The sequence below is a fragment of the Pezoporus occidentalis genome, unplaced genomic scaffold (assembly GCF_034315485.1).
Source record: "Pezoporus occidentalis ecotype Australia unplaced genomic scaffold, CSIRO_AGI_Poc_V1 ctg225, whole genome shotgun sequence".
Classification (NCBI taxonomy): domain Eukaryota; kingdom Metazoa; phylum Chordata; class Aves; order Psittaciformes; family Psittacidae; genus Pezoporus; species Pezoporus occidentalis.
This window is the reverse complement of record NW_026914128.1, coordinates 351,371-371,236: the sequence shown is the minus strand read 5'-3', so window position 1 is coordinate 371,236 and position 19,866 is coordinate 351,371. Positions and strand designations below refer to the sequence as shown.

Sequence of the window (19,866 nt, the reverse complement as noted above, 5' to 3'; positions counted from 1 at the left end):
TTAACTGATTAACCCCTAAACCTACTGGTAATCTGTAACAGGGAGTCCAAGCTTTTTGTTTCAGCAGCAAGCTCTTCCATACGAGGAAGTGAGCTGTGGTGCCTCACCCACTGCAGAGATGCCCCAGGTGAAATGATAACTCTGTGATGCTGTTGGAGGCACAAGGTTACTGGCTGCATGCAGCAATGCTGCACACCTGTGCCCAATTGCATCCCTAATTCAATTAGCACCTTCTGCACTAGCCCCCAGTGAAGAGAAGCCTCTCTCCTCGGGAAAGCCCTGATGTGTGTTTGAGGTTCTGGGGAAATTGGGAACATGTGGCAGTGTTATCCAGAATAAATTTGGTCTGGTAGCCCCAGCCCTGCCCTTTCCTCCGTGTGGACCAGCTTCAGAGCACCTCAGGCAGCTCTGTTACACCTCTGAGTAGTTTTGCAGATGCTGACTGAGAGATCGTGGCCCTGCTGGAACACAGAAGGCTGAGAGCACAGGTAAGTCAACAAAATATGTGTAGAGTAAGACCTTACATAACGTGGCCTTAAGCATGAATTTGCGGTAGCCATGTGCTGAAGAATGAGAGAATGATAAACTCTGTATGTATTTATTTTCCCAGTGGTAAGCAAACATTAAGTTTTTCCTGTTTTGCTATAGACTCCAGTAGTACCCTTTTAAGTTCTGTCCTTGAAACATGAGCCAGCCCCTGATGATGGGCTCTCTTTGCTCCTGATGCTCTGTGTTTTCTCAGAGATGCTGAAATACTTTGCTGAATCCTTTGTGGCTTGGCTTCTCCTTGTTTGCACTTTGGTACTTTCCTGTATTTCTTTATCATCCTCAGAATGTCACGTCCAGTTTTGGCTTATTGAACTTGGGACCCAGCCCAAATCTTGAATGCATTTCTCTTAAGGATGTCTGTCTGAGTCCCAGAGGTTAGCTGGATCCATAGCCAAATGGAAGCAGGCAAATCTAAGATGGCCCTTTGCTCTTATTATTGCATCCCCTCTGCCAAATACATTTAGGTTACTCACGGTGCATGCACAGATGAGCTGTCCCTGTTGCTATCTGGAAACTTCTGCTTTTTTCTATTAAATAGACAAAAAGTGGCTTATATGAAGACAGTTTATGGAGGAGGAGGGGAAGAAAGGGAAGAGTTTTATCTCCTACCTTGTAGCAACCTGCTCAGACTGTTGCAGGGTAAATGGCTTTTGCCTTTTGCATTACTATGATGAACTATAAGCTCCAGGAGGAGGAGGAGGAGGAGAGCGTTGTTTCAGCAGGGTTAAAAAGAGCAGCGGGGGGTTCTCAGACAGACGTATGCACATTCTCAGGTCAGGAATGCTCTTTCGGAGAGCAGCAAGCTGTGACCGTGCAGCTGCAGGCTCCAGGGTCCTGAATAATCTATGTTTAGAGGCTGCGAAGTCATCAATATTTATGGGCTGGCAGGACCATCCCTGGCATGCAGCTCCATCTGCCAGCTCTCCCTTTCCTCCACATCCTTTTCCCTGCAAGTTTCAGGTTCTTATTTCCTGTGACGAGTAGGTTTGCCCTTTGAAGCAGAGCTCCTCCAGTGAAACAGAGAAGGCGCTTCCTGAATCACACTGAGCAAGCATGTGAGCCATCCGCACTGAGGCATCCCCTTGGCAGCAGATGTTGTCTGAGAAATGGGAGCTACCACTCGGTAGTTTCCCAGACCCAGTGTGCCTGCTCTGAGTGATCTTCTTAGAGCTGCTTTGAGGCAAAAGGCTCCCACACCCTGCTTCAGCAGGAGCTGCCATTTAGTCTTTTGGGCAGTGATGTCCATACAGATGTACCTACATTAAAGGCAGGATCTATGGCACAGAGAGCATTTGACTAGATCCCACAGAGTAGCGCTGCAAGATAGTCTCATCCAACGGGCCAGTACAGCCTGTCTCACTAAGATAACAATGAAGTGCATTAAGTACAAGGGGCAGTGAAATAATCCTTAATTTTCCAAAGAGAGATAAATGAAAAAATCATTTTTGTGTAGCATGATCTCCACAGCTGCATCAGAGAACACTCCTTTAAGAGCTTCATCTATTCATCTCAGGAGGTTTAAATAGCAGGTTGATAATAGTGTCAAACTCGATTGTAGTTTTACCTTACATTTAAGGCCATCAGGAATGGCAATGCATTAGCGGTCCTTGCAAAGTATAACGATACAGCATTGCGTCGCCTAAAACTGTAGCACTGCTTGCCTAAATCTGCATTTCAAGACTGTATAAAGGTAATTGGAATCACAGGCTATCCAAACAGCATTGAATCAGTAGTGGAAAGCTCTTGCTGCAGCAGTCATCTTAGAGTCTGGAAACATTCCCATCACCTGATTGCGCTTCTTCCACATTTTCCCATGAGCATTCAGATGACACAATTCTGTGAGCACCGATCCTGTATACAAGGGATCCTAATCTTGTACATGAATCATTCACACAAGTGCATTTCCTATTAGTTTCTACAGCTATTACTGTGCAGTGTCCTTTGGCCTAAGATTGCCTGATCAGAAGTAAAAGTTATTTGTCCAGACACAAATCGCTACCTCCATATTCCATGCTTCTGATTTTCTCTGTGTAAGAAATGTACTGTGTGTGGTGAACAAAAAGGGATTTCTTCAACAGAAATCACTTAGAAGCGACATAAAGCATTCAAACAGAAGCCTGTTTCAGCTCTCACTGCACCATCCTCATGTTATTTGTGTCGTCTGCTGTGCTGATGACACCTGGGCCATTTCTGCTGGGAGCTAAACAGCATGGCATGGTGCTGGGAATCAGTGCACCCTGCTCCTGTGTTTTGCAGTGTTGAGTAGCTCTTTGGCTCCTCCCAGCAGCCTCAGTTTTCTTATATTTTCTATATAGAAAGAACTATTTCTAAAGCAACCCCCTGCGCTGGGGAGCAGATGTAGAAGCGCATTCACTCAAGTCTTCGCTTCCCCATCCCTGGCTATTATTTTCTATCTACCTTAAGTATAAACTTGTAATCTCTGCTCTCTTGTTGTCTTCCCCCAGATTCACTGTTAAGCCCTCTTGAAATGTGGAGGGTGGGTACCCATTGCCCTGGCCAGCTCTCCCGTGAGAGCAAAGGGAGGGAGGGTGCCAGCACCCCAGCTTTTCTGCCTCCACCCCACCAGGAAATACCCTAAAGACAGGGCATGTTCACCAGCATCTCGTCAGGTCTGGTGTGATGCAGGAGGAAAGGACTTGGAAGTACAGCTTGGGGTGTATGGGGTGCCACCAGCAAGCAGTGTGGTAACTAGGGCTCCTTCTGGTGAATGTGGATGCTGTGGGGTCACATCCCTTTTGGCAGGGAAAGGAATGGGATTTTCCACGGCCTGGGAATGTGCCCTTGCCTTATCTGAGGCATCAATGAATCTGACTCCTGTTCCCTCTGGCTTTGAATTAACAAAAATACTGTTAAAAGAAAGAAAAACTTCCCAAAAGTATCACTAAATCACTGGGCACCCTTTAAATAGGGGTAAACTGGAGCAGGGCTAAATGGCTGCACAGGGGAGGAATTCTTACTTGAACTGAATCATCCTCTACGGAGGTACATGTTCGTGGTACAAACAGTGCGGTTTGATGTCAAACTCCTTTTCCTCTTCTGCAGTCCTCCCAACGCGCCAAGCTCCAGCATTTGCTGTTCTACATTTTCTTCCCCTCTCTAAGTCATGACTTAGAAGTGACACAAGCATTCAGGCAGAGATCTCTTTGCAATATCCTCATGTCATTCGTGATGCCTGCCGCACTGATACGTGCCTCAAAGGTAGGAGAGCGCGCAGTACAACAGTACCCGAGCATGACTGAAGAACTCGAGGCAGCTGCAATATGAAGATCTCCCTCTGTTTCCTTGGTTTTGTGGGGTTTAAAAAGCCCTTACAGGAATGCAGTGGTTAAAATTCACCTGCTTTCCTAAGGTAGCATTAAAAAGGCATTGACCCACACTTTACATGCTAGATGGTGGCTACATCAATGGTGCAAGAGTTGGATTCCTGCAACCCTTATTCCATGTACTAAAGTTGTGTGGTGAAATTTAGAAGGAAAGCAATGTTTTCCTGGCAGTATTCCCTAGATTTGTCATCGAAGTGTGTGGGAATGCAATTGCATTTCCTACCTATACAAGAAGAGATTTACTGAAGGGTAAGCTGTAAGAGAAATAATATCTCCTATTCCTTTCTGGGGTTGGTAGGGGCTTCAGCAAAAGAAGCTGAAGGTGCGTATATTGAATCAGAGCCCATTCTAGCTGCTGGCTAATTTGACACAATTTGTGGGCTGTCCAGCCATTTTTAGGGCTCAAAAAATAGCAAGAGGCGCAGCACTGTGCTTTCATATAGGCCTGGCCCCGAGCACTGCCAGGGATGGGGCAGCCACAGCTTCTCTGGGCACCCTGTGCCAGCGGCTCAGCACCCTCACAGGGAAGAGCTTCTGCCTTAGATCTAACCTGAACTTGCCCTGTTTCAGTCTGAACCCATCACCCCTTGTCCTATGGCTGCAGTCCCTGATGAAGAGTCCCTCCCCAGCATCCCTGTAGCCCCCTTCAGGCACTGGAAGCTGCTCTGAGGTCTCCAGGCAGCTTCTCTCCTCCAGGCTGAACAGTCCCAACTTCAGTTTACCCAGGAGAAGAAACTTCTTTTGGTATCCTTCCTCCTTATCCTGTCTGGTGGTTTGGTGCCACCGTCAGTGGTTTCTCCTTTAAATTCTAAAGGCATTGCAGAGCTTCTGGTTGGAAAACCCAAGTCATCAGCTTCCTGTGCTTTCTTCAGCCCTTGGTTTTCATCAGGCTTTCCTGCTTCTCTTCTGTTTCATCCCCTTTTTACTCAGTTCATGCAGCGCACACTGATTTTCATCAGCCCGCTCTGTACTTGAAGGCTTTTCATCAGTTTTGCTGCTTGGTTTTGTTCCAGTAACCTTGTCTCCTTGTTTTTGTGGTTTCAACTGTCATGCTTTGATCTGCAGCTTTTCCTCGTTAGTAAAGTGTGTGCTTTAGAAAGGTTATAACTAGAAGGGGAAAGATACATGGAGACCCATATATCACAAAGTGCCCTTCAAGTAAAATCTGACATGTGAGAAAGAAAGGAGGAGGGATTATTCCTAGTGTTGTTTTCTTTTTTCATGCTCATCTCATTCCAGATATGACATCAGAATTAGACTGTTTTTCCATGGATATATGCTTAACCGAGGCACAGATTTACTGCATGACTTTGGATTTAAATCAGTTTACAGGCAGTAAGACAGCATCTTTTTTTTTGTCCAAGGATTTTCAGTTGCCTTTTGCTGTAGGATCTCTTGACCTTTTTGTATAGATTTTATACAATCTGGGGAACTGGTTAAATGATATTTATGACTATTGTATGGCAAAAAAAAAGAAGCAGGCATGCTTAATAATTTTTAGCAAAAGCATTAAGCAGTCAATGGCAATGCTCCTTCGATAGCTGGGGAGAAGTAATTGGACAGTTTCCAACAGGATCCATGGAAAAATGCAGATCATATCAAACAAGCATCAGCTGCGAGAGTATTCAAGGTTAGAGGGAGGCTCATGCTTCATTTATCAGCCAGGATTAAAGGCAGTGCAGAATGTTCATTGCAACTGTTCAAACATAAAACCCGTATTAAAGGGCCAACACGTAGAAAATGTCAACCACTGCTGTTCGGAGCCTATCCATCACAGTGAGCCAGGAGTCATCGCTGCATCCCACAGCGAGCCAGGAGGGAAGCAAACGTTACCCATGGGGATTTCTATTAACTTTGGAAATAGAGATGCATTGTGTCGAATGCCATGCTGATATGGAAGACCTCCACAATGTTGTCATGCCCATAGGCATTTTCAGATTATTTAATCAGCCTTGTCTGCAAGGAGTAAGGCAATGGGACTCTCAGATTTAAGCAGTTTTGCCAGAGCTTGAAGCTAAAGGCCCCCATATGATGGGCAACCCACTGCAGTTAGCCTGATAGTCATTGCTTGTGATCCAGTACCGCATGGTGTGGAGCATGAGCTCACACAGCTTTGTGGCGATGATAGCTTTATCTCTTTCTGCAATCAGTGTGTCTCAGCCATGAGAATGGCTTTTACTGGGGCCTTGTGTTGTTGGCAACTTGAAATCTCACTCCATCACGCTCCCCAAAAGGCCGTATCACTGCGCACCAAGGGTTACATAGGCTGGAAGGAGTTAGGGGAACATAACAGAGGAATGACTGAGTTATCAGGGGGAATAACTTGAGGAGGACTCAAGTAGAAAGTTCTATAACTGAAAATTGTGTAGTGGGTATGAGAACCCTTACTGTAAGCAAACACCGAGTGTCATATTGGGGTGAATCGTTTGACAAGGATGCTCACCTACCTTCTCACAGGGGACAAGCTTAAGCTCTTGCAAGAGTGTGTGTCGCTTGATGGACAGGAGAAACTTCACTGACTGATGGATGCGTTACTTTGTTTTATGAAGCAACAACACTGGGTTACACATCTTGATGTAATAGGGAGTTCATGCTCTGTTTTCCTTAACAAGTGTGGGGCAGTGTTGCTTGTTCTGTATCAAAACTTAAAGGAAGTTTCTTAAAGGCGCTCTCAGACAAAAATAGTGCTGCAGCAGTACGTTTTCCTTTCCTTTCCTTTGCTCTTCAAGTTCTAAATATGCGGTGGGACTGATCCCCTTTGCCTACCAACTTGAAGGCACAGTGAAGAAAAGAAGAGGTTCTTTTAACCCATGTCAGTCACCTTCACTGTCATTACTGAGCCTTGAGTCATGTCCTTGTGCACTCCCCTTGTGCTTCTGATCTGTTTTTATTCAGCGTTTGCCTTCTCATCCCCTTGGTCTGTCCTTCAGTCGGCTATCTCCTTCCTCCTCCTTTTCTGGCAGAGGTTAGGGCATGGAGGGAGTGCTGAGGCCAGATTCAGGTGCCGGTGCCATAAGCTAGCAGCTTTCTTGAATGGAACAGAAAAGCATAGCAGTGGTGTTAGGGAGGAGAAGAAACATCAGGGACCTTTCAAAGGAAGAGACAAACAAAGGGGAGGGGAGAAAAGGGTGATTGTATTTGTAAGCAGAAGTGCCTGTAGTGCACAATCTGATTAGCTGTAGGTACGTAAATTGGATGCAGATACTGTAAATGAGAACTGTACAGTGACAAGGAAGTTGTACTTGTATTAACTACAAGAAGTGGGGGTTTGGTTTTGTTACGTTTTTGGGGTGGTTTTAATTGCAGCCCTTCAAATATTCCCCAGTTGAGGCATGTTAAGTGGAAGAGTGAACCCACCACTTTTAACTGTAAGAACAGAGCTTGGTTTGTCTACCCACAGTATTCCTTTACAAACTTCCAGCATTGAAAGGGTTTCAGTCTCCAACCTTTTCAAGTCCATTTCTGAGTGCTGATTTTGTAAGCAAGTCCCCTCTGTTTGCCTGCTTCTCAAACAAGACACAAGTGCAATGTTGCTGTTACACAAAGTGTACCTGAGGGAGCAGGTAGTTTGGAATGTTCACATATACAGCAATTCCTGTTGAGCCTTTCCTTGTCAAAAGCTCCTCTGCCCTTTTGTGAGCATGAGGAGAGGCAGAAAGCACACATCCCCCTTCTGAAAACAAGCCCTTGCTTTTCCATGTATTCAACATCCTTTTATAGTGAAGTGTCTATAAGCAGAACGTTGGAGGTGAGCATGGGAATAACGATGGCTCGCAAGCACGCTCTAGCACTATGCTGCAATGATTTTGATGGGACCATGCCATTAAACAGTGACAATTCTTCTTAGGATTTGCAAAGCAGTAGAAATACATGTTATCAGCTTTCCTCTTAGTTGGGAACTAGACAAATTGCTGGTGTTTCTTCATTTATAGGATCGTCTGAATAACAACATCCTAATATGCTTCAGACAGGAGTATTTGTTTGAGGTTTTCCCTCAGGTTTCTCCCTGGTTTTGAATCCCAGTTGAATCTCCTACTAGTTTCAAACTCTTCTACCCTCCAGTGCAGCAAGGTATACATGAAGTCTTGTAGATTCAAATTCAGTGTTCTAGCTCCCTCACAAAAATGCCTACTGCAGGAAATAGTCTTCAGCTTCCTGAAGAGAGAGCATTGAATCGGGACACCTGCACAACTGTAGCCAGGATGGATTCCAAGGCTTAATAGTGGTGCTTTCCATACTGATAGGAACTCCACAGAGCACTCAGAATGTACAATATAGCAGGCAGCAAGTCAGCAAACCTAGAGAAAGAATCAGAGCTAATCCCATCATCCCTTCTGTACAAAGCCACCACTGCAGCAGGGTAGGACTGACCTCTGCAGGTGGGGTCTGTCTGCACAGACCACTGTGTGGCTATCAACACCTGCAAGATGTACAGGTGGCTTTCCATCCCAGTCTTTTTCTTCTGTTGCTTGTCAATCCCCTGGGCAAATGCTGCATGAGCCAGGTCAGAAGCTTTTTACCTGGAAATCAGGTTAAAATGTACATGCACAATCTCTGGAGGCCTGTTTCCCAGGAGAGGGTTATAAACCACTTGGTTGTGCCCAACAGCAAAGGTCTAAAGGGGGATGTTATACAACGTGATAACACTGTGCAATAGCAGTGGTCAGCAGCTCTAGGGGTAAGAGGTGGTCCGGTTGCCCCAAGGGTTATCCAGTTGACCTGTCCTCCCACAGCCCTGCACTGCTCCCTGCATCGTTCAATGGGATGAATGCCATACAGGTGTCACTTTGTGCCAGCCTCCACGTGAATACTGCAGGGAAAGGAAGGAGAATTAGCGGAGTATTCTTATCGGAACAAAGAGGGACAGCATGCCTCAGAAAGCTAAGGAGATAAATGCACAAGCTGGGAGAGCAGCAGGGTAAAGCAGAATTGCCTTCCCCACAGTCCACTTTAAAAGCAGATGCAAGGAGCTTGCCGATTTTTCTATTTGAAATAAGCTAAAAGCATTGACAAATTTGGGCATGGGTGCAGTGCTGATTTTTATCTTTGTCTTTGGGCACAATTCGGTGCTTTAACTCAGGGTGACAGGAGATAAATCTGCCTGTTGACTACCGTTTCTATTCAGTATTAAAAAAGGCCTTTAGGAGAGACTGTTTTCAGTGGATTAAAAAGAACAAAACCACCCAAAACCAGTCTTGCATCATCTTCCTTCTTGGTGTTAACTGTGGTTTTGCTAATCAAATTGAAATATTGCAGTATAGATCTTCTGCAAGTCGTCTACATATTCAACTAAAAATCAGATGGGGAAATCAAAATACCTCACCGGTTCTTGACTCCCAGAGTCAGTTTTGAATTGGTGTATTCGGGCTACTTCATTTTTACCTTGTTTTCTAGTCTTTCTGTGTTTGTCTGGTTTTATTGCACTTGAATGATTTCTGTGACACATCAATGCATGTAGCTCTGCATCGCTCCTGCGAGAAGAAAAGTACCGTTAAACTGATGGGAATAGATCCGGGGCCAAAAACCAGGAGGAATTTAGCCAGCATAGTGCAAGTGTGACCTGTGAGTTGGAGTGCCTGCTCTGAATCACTTCCAGCATGTGCAAACACAAGGCATCTTAGCACAATGAAAGTCACTGCAGTGGGAACACGGGGCGGTCTGTGTCAGCCCCTTAGACATCAAATGCCTGAGTCGTGGAATCATTTAGGCTGGAAAAGACCTTTAAGGCCATCAAGTCCAACCTTTAATCCAGCACTGACAATTCCACCACTGAACCCAAAGTGCCATATCTGCATGGCATGGTGACTCACCCCCATCCCTGGGCAGCCTGTTCCGATGCTTGACAGCCCTTTTGGAGTCCTTTGCACTCCTTTACTCTAAGGTCTTCCTGATCAGTAATTGCCTGAAACAAAACACAGATCCATATAACCAACCCTGATGCATCGTTTGCAGCGAGATGTTTGCGTTGGGCTTTTTTGTTGTCTGGTTGTTGGTTGTTAGTGGGTTCTTTCCCATATTTCGAATAACAGCAGTCCCTCTTCTGTTTCTTCTAAAGAAATTTTCCTTTCAAGGACCCAAAAAGCTGGTCTCTGCTGCAGTGACCCCCAGATCTCTCTATGTACAACTCCTCTGGTTGTGTAAGCAGATTGAAATGGTAGCATGCTTTTGATGTGATTGAGATGCTACTTCTTAATCTTACTTCCAACTCGTAGCAATTATTCCAGTGATCTATGAGTAGGGTAAACCATGCTGAACTATGGCCTTTTCCTGAGAGTGAAGCAAAGCTTCAGGATTCTCCTGGGCTCTTCTCCTGTTGAGGTCTGCTTTGCAAAACACTTTTCACCTGCAAGATCCATAACAGTAGCAGAACAATAAGATCATCGGGGGAATATTGACACTATAACTCCATACAGCCTCATTCACCTCTGTGCTACTCTTGCTTGTTTCTACTGCAACCACTGGTGTCAGTGGTTGGGCAAATAGAAAACTGGATTTTGCAGTATATGAAAAGGAGGGACTGATTATCCCCAAGGGCAGTGGAATTGCACCACACGCTGTATTTTGAAGCTAAACCAGAGAGCTGGGGTCTCTGTTTGAGTGCGTGCAGTGTAGAACTGTGGTGTTTCTACGCCTCCTGCTACAGCAGCTACCTACACTTGCTAGCTGTATGGTCAAGAACAAATGACAAGATCAGCCCTATGTGGGAGCTGGAAAAGTCTATTACAGTATAGATATTTTGGGTTGGTCCAGAAGCCCATGTCATGCCTGTGTGAGAGATGTGACGGACACAGCCAGGCGACATGCGTGTGTCCTCCCGCTGTGGTGGGCAGAGCTCTGTTTTACAGGATAAAAAGAGATTTAAAGGCTGTTATCCCTTTTGAGGATGTTTCATTGAAGTGTCACTTGAAAGGTCTGGGTTGGGCTGCTTAGAGAAAACAAAACGGAGAAACCCTTCTAAAGAATTACACGTTTCCCCAGCAAAATGTGGTTGGTTGGGAGTTCTGGCCTTCTTTAATGGCACCAAGAAAATGCTGTGTGGGCAAAGACTCGGAAATCAAATAGCGTATGTGCAGTGTGTGATCTGTGTAGGTTTCCACAGCACACCCACCTTTGTATTATCTCGGGCAAAAACAGTCTTTCCCTTTGTTTGTGCATTCCGGAGACATCTCAAGAGGGCACTCGCGTAGGAAAGCGTTTTGATTTTGCTTTTTTGTTCCACATGTCCGAAGGAAGAAAGCTCTTTTCCTCCTGTGACCAGAAACCTGCACCAAGCACAGCCTGTTTGTGATAGAAGGAGCCAAAGCACAGCTCAGGTGAGCTCCTCCCGGCCGCACACTGGGCGACTTGTTTCGCTCAGCAATAGAGGAAAGCCGTCATGTAGGGCAGGGAGAACTGCCTGCCTGCTTGTCTTTAAAGCCAGCTGTGAGGTCACTTGGTTGGCCGCCTTGTGCTGCTGTGACAGAGCTGGGGTTTAAGACCTAGGAAATGTTAAATATTAAATGTGTTTGTTCTCCATGAATGGAGGAAATAAACCCCACAGACATGGGAGCTCTCCTGCAGTCCCTTCTGTGCAAGGGTGGCCTCAGGGGGTCTCGGGGCAATCTGGCTGTGGAGGAGGCAGCAGGGGATGCTGCAGCAGGGGCTATCTGTGGCCTGGCTCCACAGCTGGGATAGACAGAGCATGAAACTGGCCTTCCTCATAGCTACTGCCAAGTCTGCTCTCGGGAACGGTACAGCTGTACCTGGCGGTCCTTTAACAAAAGCAAACACCCCTACCCCAAGAAAACCCCCCAGCAAAGCTTTTAAAGTGTCTGTGCATATCTCTGGTGCAACAGGAGCTCTTTCTGAGTACCCAAAAGGACAGGATCTGCAGCCCTGGCCCAGGCAGAGCGCTCCGTTGTCCTGTATATCTTGTATGTCTACCATGCTGCTCGAGCTTGAAAGGCATGGAAAGCTTTAAGCCAAAGAGTTTGAAAACTTGCAGGTCTTTCCTTTGGACAGTTTTGACTACTGGTTTACAAAGAGCAGGCAGGCTACTGCACTCCAATAGCTGCCCTTTCATCAATAGGAATGAAAGACTGGGGGTAAAGAACCTGAGGTGTATAGACTCCATAAAGTTGTGTTATCTTCTGGCAATGAGTTGTGCAGCCTGACTTCTCTTGATGCCCCAAGAGGCATCTCTTGAGCTAGTCTTTCTCCTTACAGACCCGTTAGCCAAAGCAGTATATTCAGACAGCAAACATCCCAATCACAACATTAACAAACACTACTAAGAAATTATTATGGAGCATTTCTCTTTTCATTGCACATGCAACAACAATAAAGCCTGACATCCTGCAGCTCTGAAGGGCTGTATGTCAGGGGTCCAGCAAAGCATATAAAACTGGGACCTAACCATGGAAAAGTCTGTAGTAAGTGTTCTTTAGCTGTGACCTTTCTATGTACATTGAAATCTGGTTTAGATCATTGTTAGACACTTTGATGCTTTCTTTTGACCTCACTTAGGTTCTTGATATTGAAGGTTTTACAGAGAGAAACGGCAACAAACAAAACTGAATTTCCCTTCCTCCTTTTCTTAAAACACTTCCAAGTAGTTTTTCCCCTACTCAAGGGAAAGGCACTGAGGGAGTACGCACTTGTGAGCTGTAGAGGAGATGCACGAGCTCTTCTGGAGCGTCACCATCTCATTGTTTGCTCATTCCAACAGCAGCCACTTTTACTCCAGGTTTTCATACCAGTGTCAGGTTCATCTATCCCATCACGCCACCATCCAGTTCTCCCATGTTTTATATATATGCAAGTAGGTGAACACCCACAGATGTGTATATGTGGATACGTGTGTATTTTATACACCTTGAAATAACTGCAGGTAGAAGCTGTGTGGGTGCCAGCATTACCATCTTGTTCAGCTTTAGTTGGGTACACAAAACTCAGAGTTCCTGCAGGAAAACGGCTCTTAAGTGCAGAGCTGGCAAAATCTTCCCTCTGATTCCTTTCCTCTGCATCCCAAACTTCCTTTGTTGTCCTGTTCAAGCTTTGTTCCTGATTCATGGCCTATGGCAGGGAGTGGGGTGGGTGAGAAGCTGGGAGAATGCAGGACTTAGCACAGTGTAGCAAACTGACAGGTGAGATGTGTTAGCACCCTGTGATACAAGGGAAATCACGCCCTGAGCTGAGCAATAGGTTTTAAACACATCCAAACATATGAACCCCCAAAATGTCACCACTGATGTCCTTGTTTGCTCTCCAAAACCCAAATAAATGCACTAATAAACATAAAATAACGTAAGGATTTAAGTTTATTGATATTGCTGCACCTTAGGGTAGAAATGAGGCTTAGTGAGAGAAAGTAATCGTGAAGGAAAGACCCAGGACTGTCATGACACCTCATGACAACTACTTTGTATGGAGGCACATGCCCCTCACATTGGGGCAGCTTGCTCCAAGCCCCTGTGGCCAACTTAGCCTTGAGCACTGCCAGGGATGGGGCAGCCACAGCTTCTCTGGGCACCCTGTGCCAGCGCCTCAGCACCCTCACAGGGAAGAGCTTCTGCCTTACATCTAACCTGAACTTGCCCTGTTTCAGCCTGACCCCATCAGCCCTTGTCCTGTGGCTGCAGTCCCTGATGAAGAGCCCCTCTCCAGCATCCTTGCAGCCCCCTTCAGACACAGGAAGCTGCCCTGAGGTCTCCACGCAGCTTCTCTTCTCCAGGCTGAACAGCCCCAATGTTCTCAGCCTGTCTCCATAGGGGAGGTGCTGCAGCCCCTGAGCATCCTCGTGGCCTCCTCTGGACTTGCTCCAACGAGGAGCAATCCAGTGCTGGGGTTACAGGAGACACACAAAATCCCCACCAGCGAGTTATAGCAATTCACACAAGTGATTTTACACGTTGCTGAGTCCTGACCATTTGGAGAATCTATTCATTCTGTTAATGTCTTAATTAAAATTGGTTTAATTTTGAGTGAGTGGCTGCAGCAGAATGCACCTCCTGATAACTGGGGCCAGCAAGAAAGCTTTTCTTTGTCAAAGGGCTTATTCAGCACAGTTGAGCAAAGGGTAAACACTACACCTACTGTATTTGTGAAGAGCCCGTTTCAATGGGACCCCCGGCGTGTCAGCAGGCTTATTCACAGAATTTAATGAGTGTAAATGGGTATTTGCTAGTGTAAAAATACTTTCCCATATAGGGAGGGAAAGAACTGATCTTTTAATTGATCTTTGAAGTCGTTACAGCTGACAGTCCTGAGGTGCCGGTGCCCAAAGTTAATTAAGTTGTCAGAGCTGTTTGAAGGAGCTCAGCCCGGTTTTGTTTGAGGGTCTTCGGCATTTACAAATCTGAGAGAGGCACTGCAAAGGCTCTGTGTAAACAGAGAATGAAAGAGCAGCAGCGTTATCTGTGTCAGGGGGTGAGCATCCTCATTCTGACTCCCCCAGAGCTCCTGTGTCATGCCAGGGCTCAAAGCAGGCTTGAAGTCTGTAAGACTTCACAAATAAAACGTGGTTAGCAGAGGCAAGAGGAAGGGAAACAGAGGGAATTAAAATCAAACGAGCAAAACAAAATGGTGTGTATGATCATACCTAACTTTTGGGCATTAGGGGCCTAAAGGTGCGTACCTTGAACGTTTTCAATCTCTGCTTCCCTCTTCTGTGCTTATGTGTTTAAGAGAATGCGATTTGATTATTCAACTACTACAAATATTTATTCGAATACTACAAATACTCTATTCAGCTACCACAAATACGCCTTCTAAAGCATACCTTGAGTTGTATCAGTGTTACATCTCTGTGTGGGTGAGCGAGTGTGACTGCAGGGATGTGCCCTGCACGAGCAGCCTAAGAACACTTGTCAGTCTGTGTTGGATTTGGTTTTCTCCAAGGGAGAGTCTCTTCTCCCTAATGGGTACAGGAACCGCTCTCCAGTTTCAGTGTCCTCTCCCTAAAAAGGTCCTTTGGGCTGAAGCAATGTGAGAAATACTTGTCCTGGGAAAACCAGAACAGCAGCAGCGATGTGCCCATCCTGCAACCCCTTCCTGTGCAGGACTCCTTCCAGCCCTCGGGAGCTCGCTGAAGAGGGGATCTGCAAGGCTTCTGATGGGATAGAATTCGTTGTTTTGCAAGTCAGGGGTATAAGTACAGCAAAATGGCAGGGTGAAAATAATGGGTGCTCTGACTCGGTGTTGCTCATGATGAATGGAGATTTAATGTCCCACATTTCTCATCCTTTAGGATGGAGGCGTTTGGGGGTTTTGACAGTTTCAGTGACAAAACAGTTCTGTGGAGATGTTAATTTCTGTGGGTGCCTGCTTGGAGAGAAGGGCTGAGGTAGCTCTTAGGAAAAGTCAAAAGTCCCAGGGAACGTGCTTTGCTTTCCTGGTTCACAAAGAGCCATCTTGCCACCACTGTGATGTGAGAGAGAAAGTCATGGTGCTCTTTTTCGCGTGCACTAACAGGTCTATGCTGATACCTGCCTCAGTGAACACAGGTCATGAGCAATGTTTAAACCGCAGTCCTTGGACAGCTTCACTTAGAAATTATTTTAACACCTTCAGATAAGACAAGTCCCTTGAGCTCCAGGAGATGAAGAAATCCCTGTAGGAAGAGGCTGCTGGTGATGCACAGCAGGAGCTGCTTCGCAGCTGTATCCCTGATTAGCAGGAATCTCACCTTGCCAAAGCCTTTAAAGCCTCGCAGAAAATGCACCAATTAAGGGTTCAAATCCTTCAGCCTTAAGCCATGCGTCAGGGGGAAATAATTCACTGGCACAGGGCTTTGGGTCAAGCTTCTTAGCCCAGCAGTTGATGTGATAATGCTTTAGCATTGTGCTGCTTGCCCACCCAGGAGGAAGGAGAGGGAGACCTGGCTATTGTTTCTCTCTAAAGCAGAGCTCTGAGAAACATGGATGTAAGTGCGAGTCATTAATAATCTCAGTTTTAAGGGAAGGTGATGGAGGAGGAGGGCTTAAAGCAGTCTTGGCTCAGGGAGCATGCATTGAACAGCGCTGTTTTGCTCTGCCTTGCAGCCCTGTCTGCGGTTCAGGGCTCTCTGCTTGCCCCAAGCAAGCAGGCAGTTTTCCGAGCGGATTTTGGGGAAGGGGCAAGAAAGTCAGGTTTACTTTTGGAAAGGAAGGGTTGGAGCTAGAGCGTGCAGGGGTTCCCTGGGGAGAGCCACATGCTTAGCTGCAGGCAAAATTGAGACGGGCACTAAAAGTCCATGAAAACCTCCTCCGATGCTGGAATTGCAAGGCAAGGACTGGCCACCTCTGCCCCAAGTGCGCTGTCTGTAGGAAGAAGTGACTACCACTGAAGGAAGCAAAGGAAAACCCAGAAAAGGTGGCTGAAAGCTCATGCTGACTAGAAGGGAATCCCTGCCATGCCTCAGAGGTATGAGGAGGGCCCCACTCTTCTGAACTGGACCCTTTGTGGCTTTTCCCAACAGAGAAGGGGCAAGCACCTTGCTACGCGTTCGCTGCGGTGTTGCCACCCTTATGCATCCCCCAGCATCCAGTCTTAGACCCACCCTGCAGTGGGATGCTGCAGCCTCAGCTCTAAAGATCCAGAGGCATCCCAGAAACTTCATTAAGCTAGAAATATTCCAGGCATCCTCCAGCAGGAGGGTGGTTGCTTCTGCATTGAGATGAATACTGGATGTTCAGGTACCATGGGCCACCTCTTCCCTGCACACTTTTGCAGCACAGCATTCCCAAAGTGACATGAGTCGGGGCAGGAAGGAGTTTGCAGTAGGACAGGGTGGGAGATACCAAGTTTTAAACCTATATCCTAGTTGATAAAGCAACCTCTCCCAGAGCTCATATTTGTCCCAGGAACAAATTTCCTCTTAAGTATGCAGCAGCTCTAGCTCCGAGCAGTGCCAAGTGTGAACTCTGTACGTGTGGAAGGGAAAAAAGAAAAGGAGTTTAATGTAAATGAGGCCCAGACACAGAATACAGAGATTAGATATTGTGAACAAACACTGGACACGAGTTTGCTTTAGAGTGAGTTTCCCCACCTGCCTACAGTTGTCTCATGTATGACCTAAATACTGGGCATGGTTTTGCTTTTGCAAGGTTTCTGCATAAATGTTTATGTGCTGTGAATTAAATCATGCACTTAAAGAGGGAAGAGGCTGAAATGGAAAACTTACTAACCGTAATGATGGATGGATTGCTCATTACTCATACTAACGGATGGCCGGTCCAGGCAGGAAGTTTCCATCCAGTAAATGAATCCCTCTGAAAATGTGCCAGGTAGAGGTAAAGAAAAGTGTTGCTTTTGCCATTTTGAATTACTTCTTGAAGGGTTCTGGACTCCTTCTGCAGGAGGAATAAAGACGAGCATACAGGAGTAAGAAATACTGAACAACTGGCATAATCTGAGCTCAATAAACCAAGCTTTTCTATTTGGCCTTCTCTGTAACCTGTTCTGCCTCCTGGTCTATCTGCTACAGGTACCTTATAATGCGTATGTGCCTTAGCCCCTTAATACCAACATTAGCAATTAGCAGCTGATGTGAAAGCTGTATAACCTCTCAGAGTAGTGCAAAAGGGCTCGTTTTGTGCTCCTCCCTGACAAATGTTCTGTTCATTTCAGCCCTTTGGAAGATGAGCAAGAGCTGTGTCTCCCACCAGCCCCTTTGTTAAACCAACCTCAGCTCTGCTAGGCAGCTGCTTTAAAATGATAGTTTAAATCTTGGAAGTGAAGCCAGTATTTGATCTGCTGAAGTGGCTCTTTCGGAACACGTTATTTAGGGGTTTGGGGTTTAGTATTTTTGAGGCAGTGTGAATTGACCCATACGCTCTGAGCGTGCTTTGGCTGTATCTTGTGAAGAAACCCATAGTAATCTTCACTCCTGTACGCATATGTATCTATACATGGAGAATTCACAGGTACAAGTAAATACACTTCTGTAAGCCATCTTTTTGTCTTACACATACAGGGGAGCCTGTTCTGTGAGTGGCCTTTCGGTGAGAGGGATGAGGTGGGACCAGTCCAGGTTTCACACATCATTAAATCCTTTCAATAAATAGATAAAACTCCCCCCTTCAGCCTGGCCTTGTACACTGCCAGGGATGTGTATTGCCACGTTCCACGTTCACTCTTTCCTCCGGGGACTTGGGTTTAGGGGGGGTGTTGCTCAAATCCCTGCAAACGTGTTTGTATGTTGAATGCAAGTGGCAGCAGCCTCTGAATTATGTCTGAAGAGCTGCGTTGTGAATGAGATGGTGGGTTGGATTTGATCAGTGACTTCATAGCACAGGTTATAGGCAGATACACAGTAAAGCATGTGCTGGCCTCTTCTGCTGTTCCTCACTTTGTTTCCCCAGCTGATAGGGCACACCAGGTGCATGTGTATATATATGTGTGTATAAATCCACAGGAGGTTGGGAAAGACCCTGTTACTTGATGTATACAGGGCAAAATCCTTAGGCAGTAGCAACAGCAATATTAGAGCTAAGCAGTAGTTAAACTATGACAAAAAAGGGATGGGTTGCAAGGTAAGCATCGGTTCCAGAAGCGTTACTGCTGAAACTATGCACACTGCTGGGAAATTTGGACTCAAATCAGGCCTGGGCACAGATTTGGCAGAGCACACGATACAGAGTTTACTCTGGCTGTATGCTTTCCTGATAGTCTTATGCTGGCAGCGTGGTGAAAGTTGGTGCTTGATGGAGCTTGAAGCCTGTTGCTGCAAAGATAACCCATCAGAAGGTGCGTTGGTCAAGTGAGTTTGCACCAGGGCAGAGGTTTCTGTCATCTGCCTTTGGTGTTAGGAGTTAGAAATCTAAACTTGAAAGTGTAATATTGAGCTGTGGCCTGAAGCTGGTGACTTCTGGCCTTCGCTATCTTAGCTTGCACGTGGGTCTGCAGCTCTAGTGAAACAGCAACTGAATCTCTGCAGCGTTCAGCATCTCTGCCTTTTCTGGATCAAAACTTGCTCTGTGCTTTGTGCCTTTTTGAGAAGGCAAATGAAAGAGTTAGGAACTCGGAGCAAGTAGAATCGCAGAATGATTTGGGTTGGAAAGGACCTTAAGATCATCCGTTTCCAATCCCCCCTTCCAAGGGCTTGCCCAAGTAGTGCTTCCGATGGAAACGGCTCTGCAGGAGGAAGGTTTCCTTTGTTGCCTAAAGATGGTCAGGTCTTCTCCTCACCTTGTTCATGAAAAGGTTTTTCCAGTGCTGGATTGCCTTCAAAAGCATGCTCTGTGCCTGGCTCCCAAAGGCTTTGTTCTGAGCCTCGGTGGTTTGCAACTGCAGCACGGCTTCGTACACCAGAGGCTGTAAACTGGCATCAGGAATTAGCTGGAGCTGGGAGAAGGAGCTGAGCACTGATTACAGTGATCTAAGGCAGGCATAAGGCAGATGGGCTCCTTCTGCCACATCTGGAGCCAGCACGTTGTCTTACGTTCAGCTTCAGAAACAGGAGACTGCAATAACACAGCCGCCAGGTAACGAATGCAAAGGATATTGTGGCCTCAGCAGGAGGAAGGGATGAAACTCCCCATAAAGCTAAAGATGTGAGAAGGTATTTTTGGGCTGCTGCCCAGCCATCCAGACTCAGTAAGGAGTCAGATAAGACCCCAAGGCTTCACACAACCTTAAAAAAGAAAAGCTTGCAGGCCTTTAATGGGAGACAGCCAGCTTCACTTCCAACAGCATCATTTCAGCCTTGCGTAGGTCCGGGCTGAGCTCTGTTATGTGATTGAAACTGGCAGGCAGAAGGAGTTTCGTGTTTCCTTGTCGTAGCCAGAATTTCTGCTGTCCTTTCAGAAAATCACATGTAGTGCTGATAGAAACAATTTAGGCATGTTTTAATAAGTCATCCTTTTCACTCGAAGACATTCACTGCCTGAGGCTTCCTTTGCCATTGAACTCCGCTTTATTGATGCGGAGCTTCAGCGTAATGTTCCTCTTCACAGATCCATGTGTAGTCATTATGACTGTGCAGCCAGAGTTGTTTTGCTGAGTTCATTTGATT

At 46.2% G+C, this 19,866-nt stretch overlaps 1 long non-coding RNA gene across 1 annotated transcript in view; it reads left to right on the top strand.

The window, feature by feature from the left end:
- Positions 1-277: 277 nt before the first annotated feature.
- LOC134164790 (uncharacterized) overlaps positions 278-19,866 on the top strand; it is a 36,658-nt gene continuing 17,069 nt past the window's right edge. Inside the window, exons 1-2 of the long non-coding RNA XR_009965266.1 lie at positions 278-488; positions 5,133-5,278. This is a non-coding gene — a long non-coding RNA (uncharacterized LOC134164790). The remainder of the gene's footprint in view (positions 489-5,132; positions 5,279-19,866) is intronic.